Consider the following 12706-nt stretch of genomic DNA (forward strand, 5'->3'; position numbering starts at 1 on the left):
CCTCATCAGCTGTGTGATGGTTTTAGAGCTGCAGGTTATGACTTTATTTGGGTTTTTATCTTATGAACACTTGTCTTTTAAGGCACATGTGCTGTGTGTTATGAAAACGTTGTAGCTTTTATTTAAAAAACAAGTCTTGCTTTTAATATATTTTTTACAACCGTTCATTTGATATGTAACATGTCGTAACTCGTTTTTCCGAGCGGTCTCTAAACGCACCACGAATAAGCGGCGGCGTATACCGCACGCGCTGTTTTGTTCTGATCACCTGACACAGTTGAAACGCGCGCGGGCAGCTGCTCTGAACTGTCGGTTTTTAGCTAAAATACCACAAATAATGTGCAGCAAACCGACCAGCAAGAAGCTAAAAACCTGCACTGCTTCAAAACAAACCGCGTGAGTTGAGTAAAGCTGTTTCCTGATGATCATTTTCGCTAAATGATGTCAAATTAAATGTTATCTTTACCTATGGCTGCAGGGTTTTTTTCGCCATAACTCCCTTCATGTCTTTGAATGAGATTTGCACAGATGAATCCTTTTCTCTGATGTAATTTCAGTGTTCAGTTCCCTTTTCCGTTTCGTCGTGATGCACTTTTTAGAGAATGAATCAGAGTTTCTCAGATTCTGCTAAAGAACTGAAACCACCTTGAGTCGTGTCCCTCTGTGTGTCCACATCATGACATCAAGCAGTTTATTTAGCGGGTTTGGGTTTTTGAGTTTCCTTCATGAAATAATCCCATAAAAAAATCCTAGTTTTCTAGTCCGTACTTCTCTCTCAAATCATGAAAACTTAATTATGTTTTCATGTACACATTGCTGTGATCCCCTTTCTCTCCCAAATTCACAAGTGTTGATCACTTAACTCACCATGAATGAGTTTGCTTTATGTACACGCCACCTCGGTCACTGGCAATGTTTTGATTTACAAAGCATTTACAAATTCCTCTCTACTTATGTTCTCTTTGGAATAATGAAATATGGGAATTATAATCTCTGTATGCAGGACTTTTTGCATTTTGTTGTGTCCAAAGTCTGAACTGAATTGGGAAAAAAAATGGTTTTAGGTTCTCTGCGCCTCCAGCATGGAGCAATCTGATCCTAAAATTCGTCACATGGAGAACTTGAATGAGTTTAAAACGCAAGTGAATCCTATTGAGTCCAGACTTTCTGTTTATGCAACTATTTAATCTGAACATTCAAATGTTTGTGCTTTTATGTCAGTTTTATTTGTTGTTGAAACTCTGTTGCTGCTTCTTGGCCAAGTCTCCCTTTGTGAAAGAGATCGTTGGTCTCAGTGGGACAAACATAGTTAAATAACTGCTAAATAACAATATCTAAAAATGTAATTTTTCCACTGATTTTCGCTTCTTTTTGTTCTTTAGAAATCTGCGTCGCATCTGTTCCCTCAGTGCCGCCTTAATCTGCCGGAGACGCCATGAAACATCACACTTTGAGTCAAAGTGAGTACATATTTTTTTAACGTTGAGGCCCGTGCCGCCTCCTTTCTGCAGGCAGCGTGCACACATGGTGCTTCATGTCTGTATGTGGAGGGGCCTCTCAGAGCGGCCTGCTCCTCAGCCGCCTCCTGAGGGCCCCACAGCCTCTGCAGAGGGCCCCACAGCCTCTGCAGAGGGCCCCACAGCCTCTGCAGAGGGCCATGTGTTAGTGTGAAGCTGCCTTTACATAAGAAATGTGCTCTTAACTTATCGCAAGGTAGGATGCAGATGATGCAGAGTTAAGGGACTGTTTTGTGTGCGATGCATTTGAATTAATTTGAATAAAAAATTAAACGAAGGCTCTTGAAATCAAACATTTTAGGCGGGTTTCCATTACAGATTGCATGAAAATTAAAAATTTCAATTCAAAATGGATGAAAATGAAATGTCAAAATCTTCCAAAATCTTCCCTCTCCTGTGACTGAAATCATATTTTTAGATTTGTGAAGTTGAAATCTGACAAACCGTCACACAATTTTGACTTTATTTTGGACAAATACGGCTTTTTACAATGGCCTGAAATACCACCTCATGCCAGCATAGAAACTTTTTTGCGATAAATTGGAGTTTTCTCAAAATTGACGTGTTTCCGTTAGGCGTTTTTTATATTCCCAATTTCAATTTGTGCATTTTGAGCTGTAATGGAAACGCGCCTTCTGACCACATGCTTGTGTCACTGCTGTGAATCTGCTCAAAGATTACTTGGGTCAAGTTTTCAAGCTGCACATACTAAAAGAAAGTTGTCTCTTGCTGGTAATACTACATCCGACCCCCCTCACACATTATTTAAAGAATATTTTGTCATCTCAGTGGAGATTAAGAGTCCCACAGGTTTGATTGCACAAGTTGAGGAACTAGTTTGTTCATCAGTCTGTCACCCTGACTTCTACCAGCACCTGAGTCAGACACTGAATGTAGCAGCCAGTGATTAACATGTCGCACTGGATCCACTTTCTGCATTTTCTGATGTAATTTTTAGTATTTGTAGTATGGTTTTGTATTTTTGTTTTTATGTGTATTTATGTAAAACAGATTATCTTTGGATGCAGGACAACGTTCAGATTTTTTTTCTGACGAAAAATCATATCAGATCAAAATAAAATAAAATCATACATCTTATTAAATAAAATAAAGTCATAAATCCTTTCAAATCTCAAATATCTCAAATTTCATATCATAGCATATATCATGACTCATGAATCGTATCATATCATATCATATAAAATGAAATAAAAATAAATCATATCAAATCATATTATATATCAAATCAAATCAAATCAAACCATATAAAATAAAATAAGATAAATCATATCAAACCAAAGTTCATATCACATAATACATCATATCATAAATTGTAAATTATATAACATAATTCATATCGCATCGTATCGTATCCACAGAAATGACTGCTGACATTTTGCTGTGCATCGCTTTTCCCGTGCAGTTTGTAGTCTGTTTCTAAAGTTGTGTTTTGGTTCCGAGAGGAGGACGAGTTTGTCCTCCGTACTTTGTACCTCCGCTGCTTACATGTGTGTCAGCTCGTTTGCCAGCTCTTGTCTCATTGGTTTAGCTTTGACAGGTCAGTAACACACGAGGTCAGGGTTGAAATCATTTGACCTCTGAGCATAGCGCCTAGCTTTGAGCCACGCTCTGACCCGAGGGTGGTGACGCCGCCCAGCTGGGTGCCACCGCTCTGCACTGCAGCAGCTCTGCTGCTGCAGTGCAGAGCGGTGCAGCCAGCGCAGAGCTGCAGCCAGCGCAGAGCTGCAGCCAGCGCAGAGCTGCAGCCAGCGCAGAGCTGCAGCAGCGCAGAGCTGCAGCAGCGCACAGCTGCAGCAGCGCAGAGCTGCAGCAGCACACAGCTGCAGCCAGCGCGGTCAAACAGCTGATCATGTTTACGGCTGAAGGGCGTGTTATTATTCAGAAATGTGATTCACAGGAGCAGATTTTCAGATTTGCAGAGGTGTTATATTTTGGATCTGTCCTCCCAAAAAGCTGCTGCTGTGAGGATTGGCTGATGTGAAGCTGTGATTCACAGTTGTTTGCTTCTTGCTTAACCCGGCGCGACACTTCCTGTTGATTTTCACGGATTCCTAAAAAGGTGTCTCTCACTCTAACCAGCATCGTTTTCATACACGTCTAACAGCCCTGGAATGAAGCAGACTTGTTTGTGGCATTACCATGAGAAAGCACCTCCATCTCACTGCACTTATTTGACCTCTGACCTCCTCTTTGTGACTCGCAGACAGCAAATTGCTGCCGTGGGTCCCGGCGGGTCCCTCGCTGCTCGACCGGCGTTCCTCGCCCGGGTGGAGAGAGGAGGAGCGGGTGGGTGTCTCTCACTCAGGTCGTTTCATGGTAAAGTCAATTCCCATACACCGCCCTCCTCCCCCGAAAAACACACACCGTCACACACGCTCCCACACTCGTAACCAGACAGGCTGGAGGACTCCGTCTCCGCAGCCTTTCTTTGCCTCCCTGCTCCTGTCTGCTCCCCCTTTTCATGTCTGAGTTTTAATGAAGAGAGGGGGACCCATGGAAGGGACATGATTAGGGGGACCCTGAGACCGTGAGGCCGCAGACTTTGCATGTTTGTGTCTCTGTGTGTGTGTGTGTGTGTGTGTGTGTGTGTGTGTGTTAATCCCATAGAGCTGCGTTGGGATGAGAAACATATGCAGCATATTACGGGTGCATGGTGTTCACAGCAGCATCAATGGTGTCCTCTGTTTTACCATCAAAGCCTGGGAACGTCTTTGTGCGCGCTGCTCTTGCCATATGGTAATCGCCGCGTCTGCTTTCAACACTAAAGCGGTTTTGATTACAGCAGAGTTGTTTTCAGATTTTTTTTTGCTGCCTACAGATATGTGATTGTTTTTAATGCAGAATCTAATTATCATAAAGACAAAGTAGTGCGGGCGGATGTTTCGTCAGCTGTGGGTTTCAGATTGTGCAGAGGTTTGCAGGACGGACTGCAGAACTGTCTGCTAATATTGAACTATTTTGCTTTTAAAATTGTACCTTTAGTCTCTTTTTGTACTTTTTGGACACATGATGAATGTATGACCTGTCTAGCCAAGACTAGATTTGTGCAAATATCAGCCAGACATCCATTTAATGTCAACCTTGCATCATCTCTGCTTTTCTCGTTGAAATGATCTTTTCTTCTGAATGCAGTCATGTATCTCAGCGCTCCAGATTTCTGCCACTGAACATGTGTCAGAGGAAGCAGCTTTAAAGAGCAGCTAACTCTATAAGAGCTTAATTTAGTCCAGATTTAAATGCAAACTTTCACCATCCCATGATGGTCTAAACCTCTCGTACTCAGCTTACAGCTCGCGGGCCAAATCTGGCCCCCAATGGGGTGCCGTATGGCACCTCAACCATTTTATAATTCACAATAAGAATAAAGTGACACTGGGAATTGTTTTTTTACTTGTAGTATCCATAAGATGCCAGAGTGCAAAAAACCGCATCAAAATAGAGCTTGTTGATTAAAAAAAGTGTCAATGGAGAAATGTCCTAGAATTTTCCTGAAATCCTAGAAATGTCCTACAAGCCTTGAAAGATCCTGAAATCCTTGAAACATGTATGGTTCTGCTGTGACTGGCCCCTGGCCTCTTGTTAATTTGCAAAAGTCATTCGGAGCAGGCACTCTACCACGTTCCGACATTTTTACTTCCTCTGATATTTCGTATCATTGCAACCAGATGCAATCAAATCTCGTCAACTCAAAAAAAAACCCAATGCTGTACTTCCAAAGCGCTCCCAATGAGGCACTCCCAAGTCCAACCAATGAGAATTTGGTTTGATGACAGCATATCGGCAGCCGAGCAGAATGCGTGAGCCCTGAAAATGCGTTTGAGCGTGTGTCGTGTTTAACAGAGCTGTATTGCGACGGGCTTTATAAAAAGATGTTGTCTGAGAGGTGGATGTGGTGTGAGGAGGCTGCTGATGTTATCATGAAGGCTGAGCAGGTTGACCAGAGGACAGCTCCTCCCTGAGTGTCTCCTAATCACCAACACTCACTCCTGATTGCTCATTGTCCTGGACGAGCCTGCAGCCGGCTGTAGGAGGCCATCAAAATGCTCTGTCCTCTGCTGTCCTCGTCCCCGGGGAGACGGTCAGTCGCCGTGTGGAGGTCAAGTGACGTCCTCTTCCTGTGCTAATCTGCGGGGTTTGATTCACTGCAGCCATTATCTCTCCGAGGTCAGCAACCGTTTGCGGTAGCCGTGACATGTCCCGGTGTCCCCCGTCAGGTCTCATGGAGGGACAATGATCAGAAGACACACTTGGAGGTCCTCTTTCCTTTGTGTCTCAGCCCTGATGTGTCAGGAGGTAATGGTTGGGGTTCAGAGTAAAATGGTTGCCATGACGCCCGCAGTGAAATGTCACTAAATACCTTTCCTGTGTGTGTGTGTGTGTGTGTGTGTGTGTGTGTGTGTGTGTGTGTGTGCGTGCGTGCGTGTGTGTGTGTGTGTGTTGATTTCAGGCTGAAAACAGGTGCAGTGACCTCCCGGTTTTGACCTCAGGCTCCAGTTATGTTCTTGTCCTTTGGTTTTTTTGCACAGCAGCTCACAGTTCGGCCCTTTGCCACACACACGTGCTGACTTAGTTTGACTCGATTTGACTCAGCTTGACTCAGTTTGACTCGTGTGTTAGCCTGGCGTGGTGGGCCGCCTGCTTGAAGGTGTTTTTTTGAAAGTCTGATTTTCAGCCAACTTTATATTAAAACACGTGGCAGGTTTCCATCACAGATTTGTGCAAAACTTCAGTGACATTCAGGAAATGTGGATAAAACTCAACGTGGCGCTGACTGTGTTTACACTGACTGATGTTGTGCGACTTCTTCGATGGCGATAACATCCAAGTAACCATGGTGATGGATGTTCAAAACATTAGCAGCTTTATTTCTATCGCAGCCACCACACTAGCCGTCATTATTTCAAGGCCACGTAGGCGTGCTATGGTTGTGTGATAAGTGTGTTATGTAGTACATGATCTCTGGGAGCTGATAGTCCAGGATTTCACAGAGGAATTGTGGATTCAAAACTTTCTGATGCTCCGCTCATCTTTTGAAGGTTTCTGTGATGCACTAACAGCTCTTGTAGCTCCTGCTGCATCATGAGGGAGCCAGTTCCTGCAGACAAGCACATAACCATAGCATCATGTGACCTAGAAAAGACTAAAAAGGGTTTCCACTGCAGTTTGGACAAATATATCTTTTTACAATCGCCTGAAATACCACCTCATGTAAAAACCTTTTTGCTTTGAGTGGGAGGTTGTTTTTTTTTTTTTTAAATTGACGTGTGTCCATTAGGCGTATTTTATATTCATGATTTCAGTTTGTGCATCTTTGACATTTAAAAGAATTTCCTTCTTTTGCACTTTTTACTCCTGCGCAGTTGCTAGTAGCCAGCAACTTGTCATCACAGATCTTCATGTTGTGATTTTGGCATCTACCGCTTTTTGCTCTAAAACAGAGATGGGATGACGTATTGGACGTGTTTCTGCCTTCAATCATCACCGAAATATGACGAAATCCATCTGACCAGACGGTTCATCTCAAATGGCAAAACTCTGTACAACTCTGAACACGAATGATATTTGATATTTGACGCTGACATTTGCTTTCTCAGCTCTGATCTCGTCACTCTGCACAAGCAGGGGCAAAATTCGGCACAGCTGAGAGTGAAAATAGTAACTTCACTGTGACGCAGAGCGTTCAGAGCCTACAGGTGGAGGTGGAGGCTTATAAAAGTCTATATGAAAGTGTTAAAGATGATTTCACACCTCATGATTTATGTTTTCGGAGTCACGCAGAGAGTAGTGTACCCTCAGAGTTCAGAGGTCACAGCCTGATCAGCTGTTAAAGGAACATTCAGTGTGAAAGCACGCCGCCTCTCAGCATCATCTATAAACAGACGCACTTTTCTAACATTCAGACTAAATCACAGACTGCAGAGCACTTTGTATTTTATTGCTTTGTAAAGAACAATGTGTTTGACAACCTATTCAGTTATATTCTCACAGAGGAAGCTGCTCTGTGGGCTTCACACTCGCCCTTTTTCTTCAGTTTTATCTTATCGCTAGGCAACCAAATGCATCAATTCAGCTGCGCGCGCCACGCCGGCGCTTTCTGCTCAACAAACACTCTGCGGACTCTCCCGAACCGTATAAACAGCTCGACTCAGACAACAAAACTGATAAAAACCATCGGTTATGAGCTTCACGCATCAAAACAAGTCTCTCTCTTCTGCCTCATGTGAACACTAAGGGGACGTAATATTTGTCTCTCATTTTGTCTCTGACCTCCCGCCTCCTCTCCGTCTGTGAAGATCTTGAGAAGTTGATTTAGAAACCGAAGCTTTGTGTTCAATCGCAACAGGCAAATATCAGATTGGGGAGACTTTGGAAACAGTGTATCGACAGCATGGCGTCAGGATGGAGCCATTTGATGTTAAGCAGCAATAATAATTTTTTTAACAAAAGGTTTTATTGCCGCCTTCAAAAGGGATTTTTAAAAATTCAAATTTCAGCTTTAATTTGTAGATTTAAATCTAAAATCCACACTCATGACTTCCACCGCTGAGAGGAGACGTTTCGCTCGCCATGAGAATAAGGTGTAACCCCGAAACGATGAGTCGCCTCTGCTGCGGTGTGAACTCTAACGCAGAGGCAATGATTTCATAGTGGAGATATAACTGATACTGCAGCTTTTTAAAAAAATATTCCCTTTTATCTGAGAAATACATCTGATCATTGCATGCAACTTTCCCTTCATCCTGGTGTTTGCAATTTGTCCTGCAGCTCAGACTTGAGATGATGAAATGTCAAAAAATAGTCAAAAATTGAAAAAAACAAACAAACAAATATATTGGTGTCTAGTCAGCACCATGCAGAGATTTTGAGGGGACCACAAAAAGGGCACCGCGCTCATAATTATTTATAAAAAAACAAAAGCAAAGTCATTTAGAGTAGTGCATCTTTTCACTCTTTGAAACCTGATTCGACATCAGTGTTGGTGTGCTGCATTCAGAGGCCTTTCATGAGCTGTTTAACCCTTTCTAACCTGAGCAGAATGGTTTAGTTTCTAGCGAAGACATTGCAAAAAAGACAATGACCAGCTTGGCAAGAAATGTCCCACAAACTCCAATTGACATTAGTATCTCATTTACAATGAGAATAATTTTATATTTAAAATTATATTGCAGGAAAAATGTAATACAGTATTTAAAATTAATTCATACATATATACTTTTTATTTTCAGCATTGGTTTCCACTCTTTATTTTGGGGTGATTTTCTTGTAACTTTTTTACTCTTCTTTGCTGTTATTATTTTTTTTGCTAATACACTCACGCAGTAGTGCTTTAATTTCACAACAGTGAGAAATGATGCAGAGGCTCGGGACAAATACACTGTCGTTACCTGATTGGCTGTCACTGATGAGGGCGGCTCAGGGAGACAAGAGTTTTTTTGTTGGTTTTTGTTTGTTTTTTTTGACTGGGACACAAACTACTTAGTGCCAGTATCAAGTTTTTCCAGAGTAACTCATAATTTAATTAGTAAGTAAATGAGTAAATGAGAAAAATTGGTGATTGCAGAGGCGTCACATCGGAATATATAATTTTCTTTAAAAGTTTGGATGTAGAATAAAACTTTCATTGTGTCGCTTTGCAGGAAAGTCCTCCTTTCAGCAGAGCCATTTCTGGCATTTTTTAGCTTTATTGCCATTTTTTTTAGATGTGTTAATGTAATAATTTACATTAGTTTGAAGAAGTAATTGGTTACATTACTTTTTACATTTTCAACAGGATAATTAGAAGTGTATAAGCAGTTAAATTAAAAAAAAACATTGGTTAGGGCTCAGAGCTGAATCGGGTCGGAGCGTTTTTCTCTGCAAACTCAAAGGAACTGAAGTGCAGCTGTTGACATACAAACACAGATAATTTTAGAGGCATTAATTAATAAATGTGCTGTAATCAAAATACATTTTTGCTCTTATGAAAAACAAAATATTTATTTTGAAAGACACCAGCTTTTTAAAAAAAATCTGGAGCCTAAAACACGCCAGTATCAGATTACTTCATCCATCTGTGACATTTCAAAGGAAAATATTTTTTGGCTTTTAATGTGTTGCTCCCATGAGGTCACATGACCCGATAAAGACGGCGGTATCAAACGTCGCTGCTTGAGGAAATGAAGGATGTGTGTGTGAAAGGAGCTGAATGCAGCTCACACACACTCACATATCATTCTGTGGACGCCCTCCCTCCTTTCCTCCATATGCCCCTCTTTGCACTCTCTCTCTCACACACACACACACACACACACACACACACGGCTGAGCTGTGGTGTAATCCAATCAGAGCTCCTGAATGAAAGAGGGAGGAGGCGTGCATGTGGATTAAGGTGTACAACAACTAACCTTATGGGATCAAATAAATTGAATCCGAGGAACAGGGCCTCACTGCAGAGGCCCCACAGGGCCCCGCTGTGGCCCCTGGCTGCTCCAAAAATACTTCTGTTAACTACATGTCAGCTGTTAATTAGAGATTAGGCCACGACAGTTTTACAGAAAAAAAATCTGGATTTCAGATAAACTTGTGATGTTTTCAATGAGTTATTTTGGGTAGAAGTGATTTAATTTCATTTTTTGGTTCATTTTCCCACAGTGGGCCTCAGCTGCCTGTACTGATGTGAGATGAGGAAAAAACACGAGGAGAGAGGAGTCGAGGCAACGGGCTTTAATAAATGAGTAATTTGTGCTTCAGCTCCATCGGCGTCTATTTTAGGACAAATCCTGCATCCAGGGTTCCCATGGTCATGGAAAACCTGGAAAAGTCATGGAACTATTAAAAATCATGTTGTGTGTAATAAATTTTAAAAAATCATTCTTTTACTTTTTTTTTAGGGCCTGACCACCGACTGCAGGTCCAAACAGGAAGTTATTGTAACTTTACTTTGAATTGACCAATTGGCCCCAAATTTCACAGGTGTGATCGGGGTGCAGCCCTGAAGACATCAACATGTCAATTACCTATCACACTCACTGCGCCACCTATTGGTAACAGGAAGTGAACCTTGTAAGACAATTATGCTCTGATTTAACTATGAAAGGTATAATATTGTTAAGCTCGATTTTGAAAAGTGCATTTTGTGTGCCGAGCAATAAGAGGGTGTGTAATGTTAATGCAGGCCCTAAGGGGTTAATGCCAAACTCACCATTAGTTTTCACATACAGAAAAAGACTGGATCCATGAAATAAAGCTAAAATTGTCCGACGGGGCTGAGTGTGAAAACGTGCAGGTTCTCCGTCGTGGTCGTGAGTCTGCGGAGTCCTGCTGCTTTTTACTGGAACCCTGTAATTAGGGTCTGATTCACGCCGAGGCCAGCAGGTGAACGCAATTAACTGCAATTAGCTGGTCAGACAGAAACACAGTGGCGTCTGCAGAGCTGCAGAGCTGCCGGAGGCTGCGGACACACTGACAGTGATAGTGAGAACACGGTGTGTGATGGAGGAAAGCTCTCGACACAGAGAGCACGCTGCTCCAAACTCGTGTCGGTGTGCAAAGTGACCCGTACGGCAGAGGCCTCACTGTGTGTTTTTTGAGTTGTTGGCAGAAAAATGGCCGGTTTGATTCTGAGGGAGAGACGCCACAGTCTTGACATTTAAAGCTGACATCTGAGATCACTGAAACATCAGCTGCGCGCACACGGCGTCGTTATTCCAGTATTATGCAGAGTAACAGCTCAGTCTGACAGAAATGCAGTCTCCTGTTTTCACAGGCAGAAATTACCAACGTTCTTATCCCAAGTCGTCACATATTGCAGACTTATGCGTCTAATGTTGTAAGTATCCGTCTGCGTCTGCTCCTTACGCCACCGTGATGTTACACGCACATGGTGGGATGATGCTGCACGTGGTGATGTGAAGGTACAAATGCACATGGCAACCAACACCAGGACACTGAAAAAAAGCACATGCTGCATAGAGGTTTAGGATTAGAAGAAGGAGGCACATGGTGAGGTGGAGAAAAAAACATCACATTCAGACTTGAAGCAAACACCGAACTCCTGCTTCTACTGCTGCCTTCACGTGCTCCTCGGAAATATTGTATTTACGAGTTATGAGCACATGAACGGCCTTCGTGACGTTTCGGGGCAGCAGCGACGGAAACAGAGTCAACAATTGATGGTAAAAAAAAGATATATTTGGTTATTTTGATCCTGTTCATTTACTTTTAGTAGTTGCACATTTTAGTACATGCATGTGTTTGTGAGCGTGTCATTGGTGAGAAATGATTGTGCCACCAAAACCGAGTATTTTCAGCTGAGACATGGTCTTTTTTTTGTGGTTTGAGGGACTACACTTAGCCACACGTTAACCACAGTAAGTTTGAGCGTATCTGCTACAAAATCACGTACAAATGTTCAACACGTTCTCATCCCAACTCGTCACATGGTGCCGCTCTGACAGTGACCTCCAGCGTCAGCTGTTTACGCTATAATGCAAATAATGTTGTCATGACAATTAGGTTTAGGCAGGAGAGGCACATGGTGAGGTGCAGAAAAAAAATACACATCCACATGTGAAGTGAACTCTGCACTCCTTCACGAAAGTAGTGCAGTTGTTTGTGGGACTCGTCGCCGGCAGCGTTATTACCTGAAGTTGTTTCATGCACACACGACAGGCTCCGTCTGGCCGTGTTCTCAAGTGAGCGTGCGCTTTCCGTGTGGACGATGTATTCCTGTAATTGTGTCAATCATTAAGTCATTTTTCACCTTTTGTAGTGGCTGTTTTAATTCACGAAAGGTCCTGTAGGCCTTCATAAAAACACCCTAAAATCATAGAAAAATACAAAAATTTCTTGTCCACTAAGTCTGTAAGGTGTCTCTATTTTGACTTTTGTTTGAGTTTGTTTTAGTGAAATCCAAGAGCTCACGTAAGGCAGGAAAAACCTGAACAAGGTTTATTTGAGAATACAAGAAAAAACACAGCTAAGTCCTTCCAAAATTACATGTCGTCTAGTCCACGACTGACTTTATGTCCTATTCCTAATCTCACATATCGCTCGCCATCACACAAAGTGACACGGTCAGAAACTTATAACGACACACGCAGACTTCATGTCGTCTTCAAACACATCATGGCTTTCTCTTTTGACATGGACACTAAACTATCTCAGCACCATAACTGTCACTAATAAC

The 12706-nt window shown here is 42.4% G+C and overlaps 1 long non-coding RNA gene across 1 annotated transcript in view; it reads left to right on the forward strand.

Annotated features, from left to right (window-relative positions):
- The first annotated feature begins 257 nt into the window (after nucleotides 1-257).
- LOC148188328 (uncharacterized) overlaps nucleotides 258-12706 on the forward strand; it is a 64352-nt gene continuing 51903 nt past the window's right edge. The window contains exons 1-2 of the long non-coding RNA XR_015778065.1: nucleotides 258-396; nucleotides 1383-1460. This is a non-coding gene — a long non-coding RNA (uncharacterized LOC148188328). The remainder of the gene's footprint in view (nucleotides 397-1382; nucleotides 1461-12706) is intronic.

This window comes from Plectropomus leopardus, chromosome 11, assembly GCF_026936395.1.
Source record: "Plectropomus leopardus strain MGB_pleo_1.0 chromosome 11, ASM2693639v1, whole genome shotgun sequence".
NCBI lineage: Eukaryota > Metazoa > Chordata > Actinopteri > Perciformes > Serranidae > Plectropomus > Plectropomus leopardus.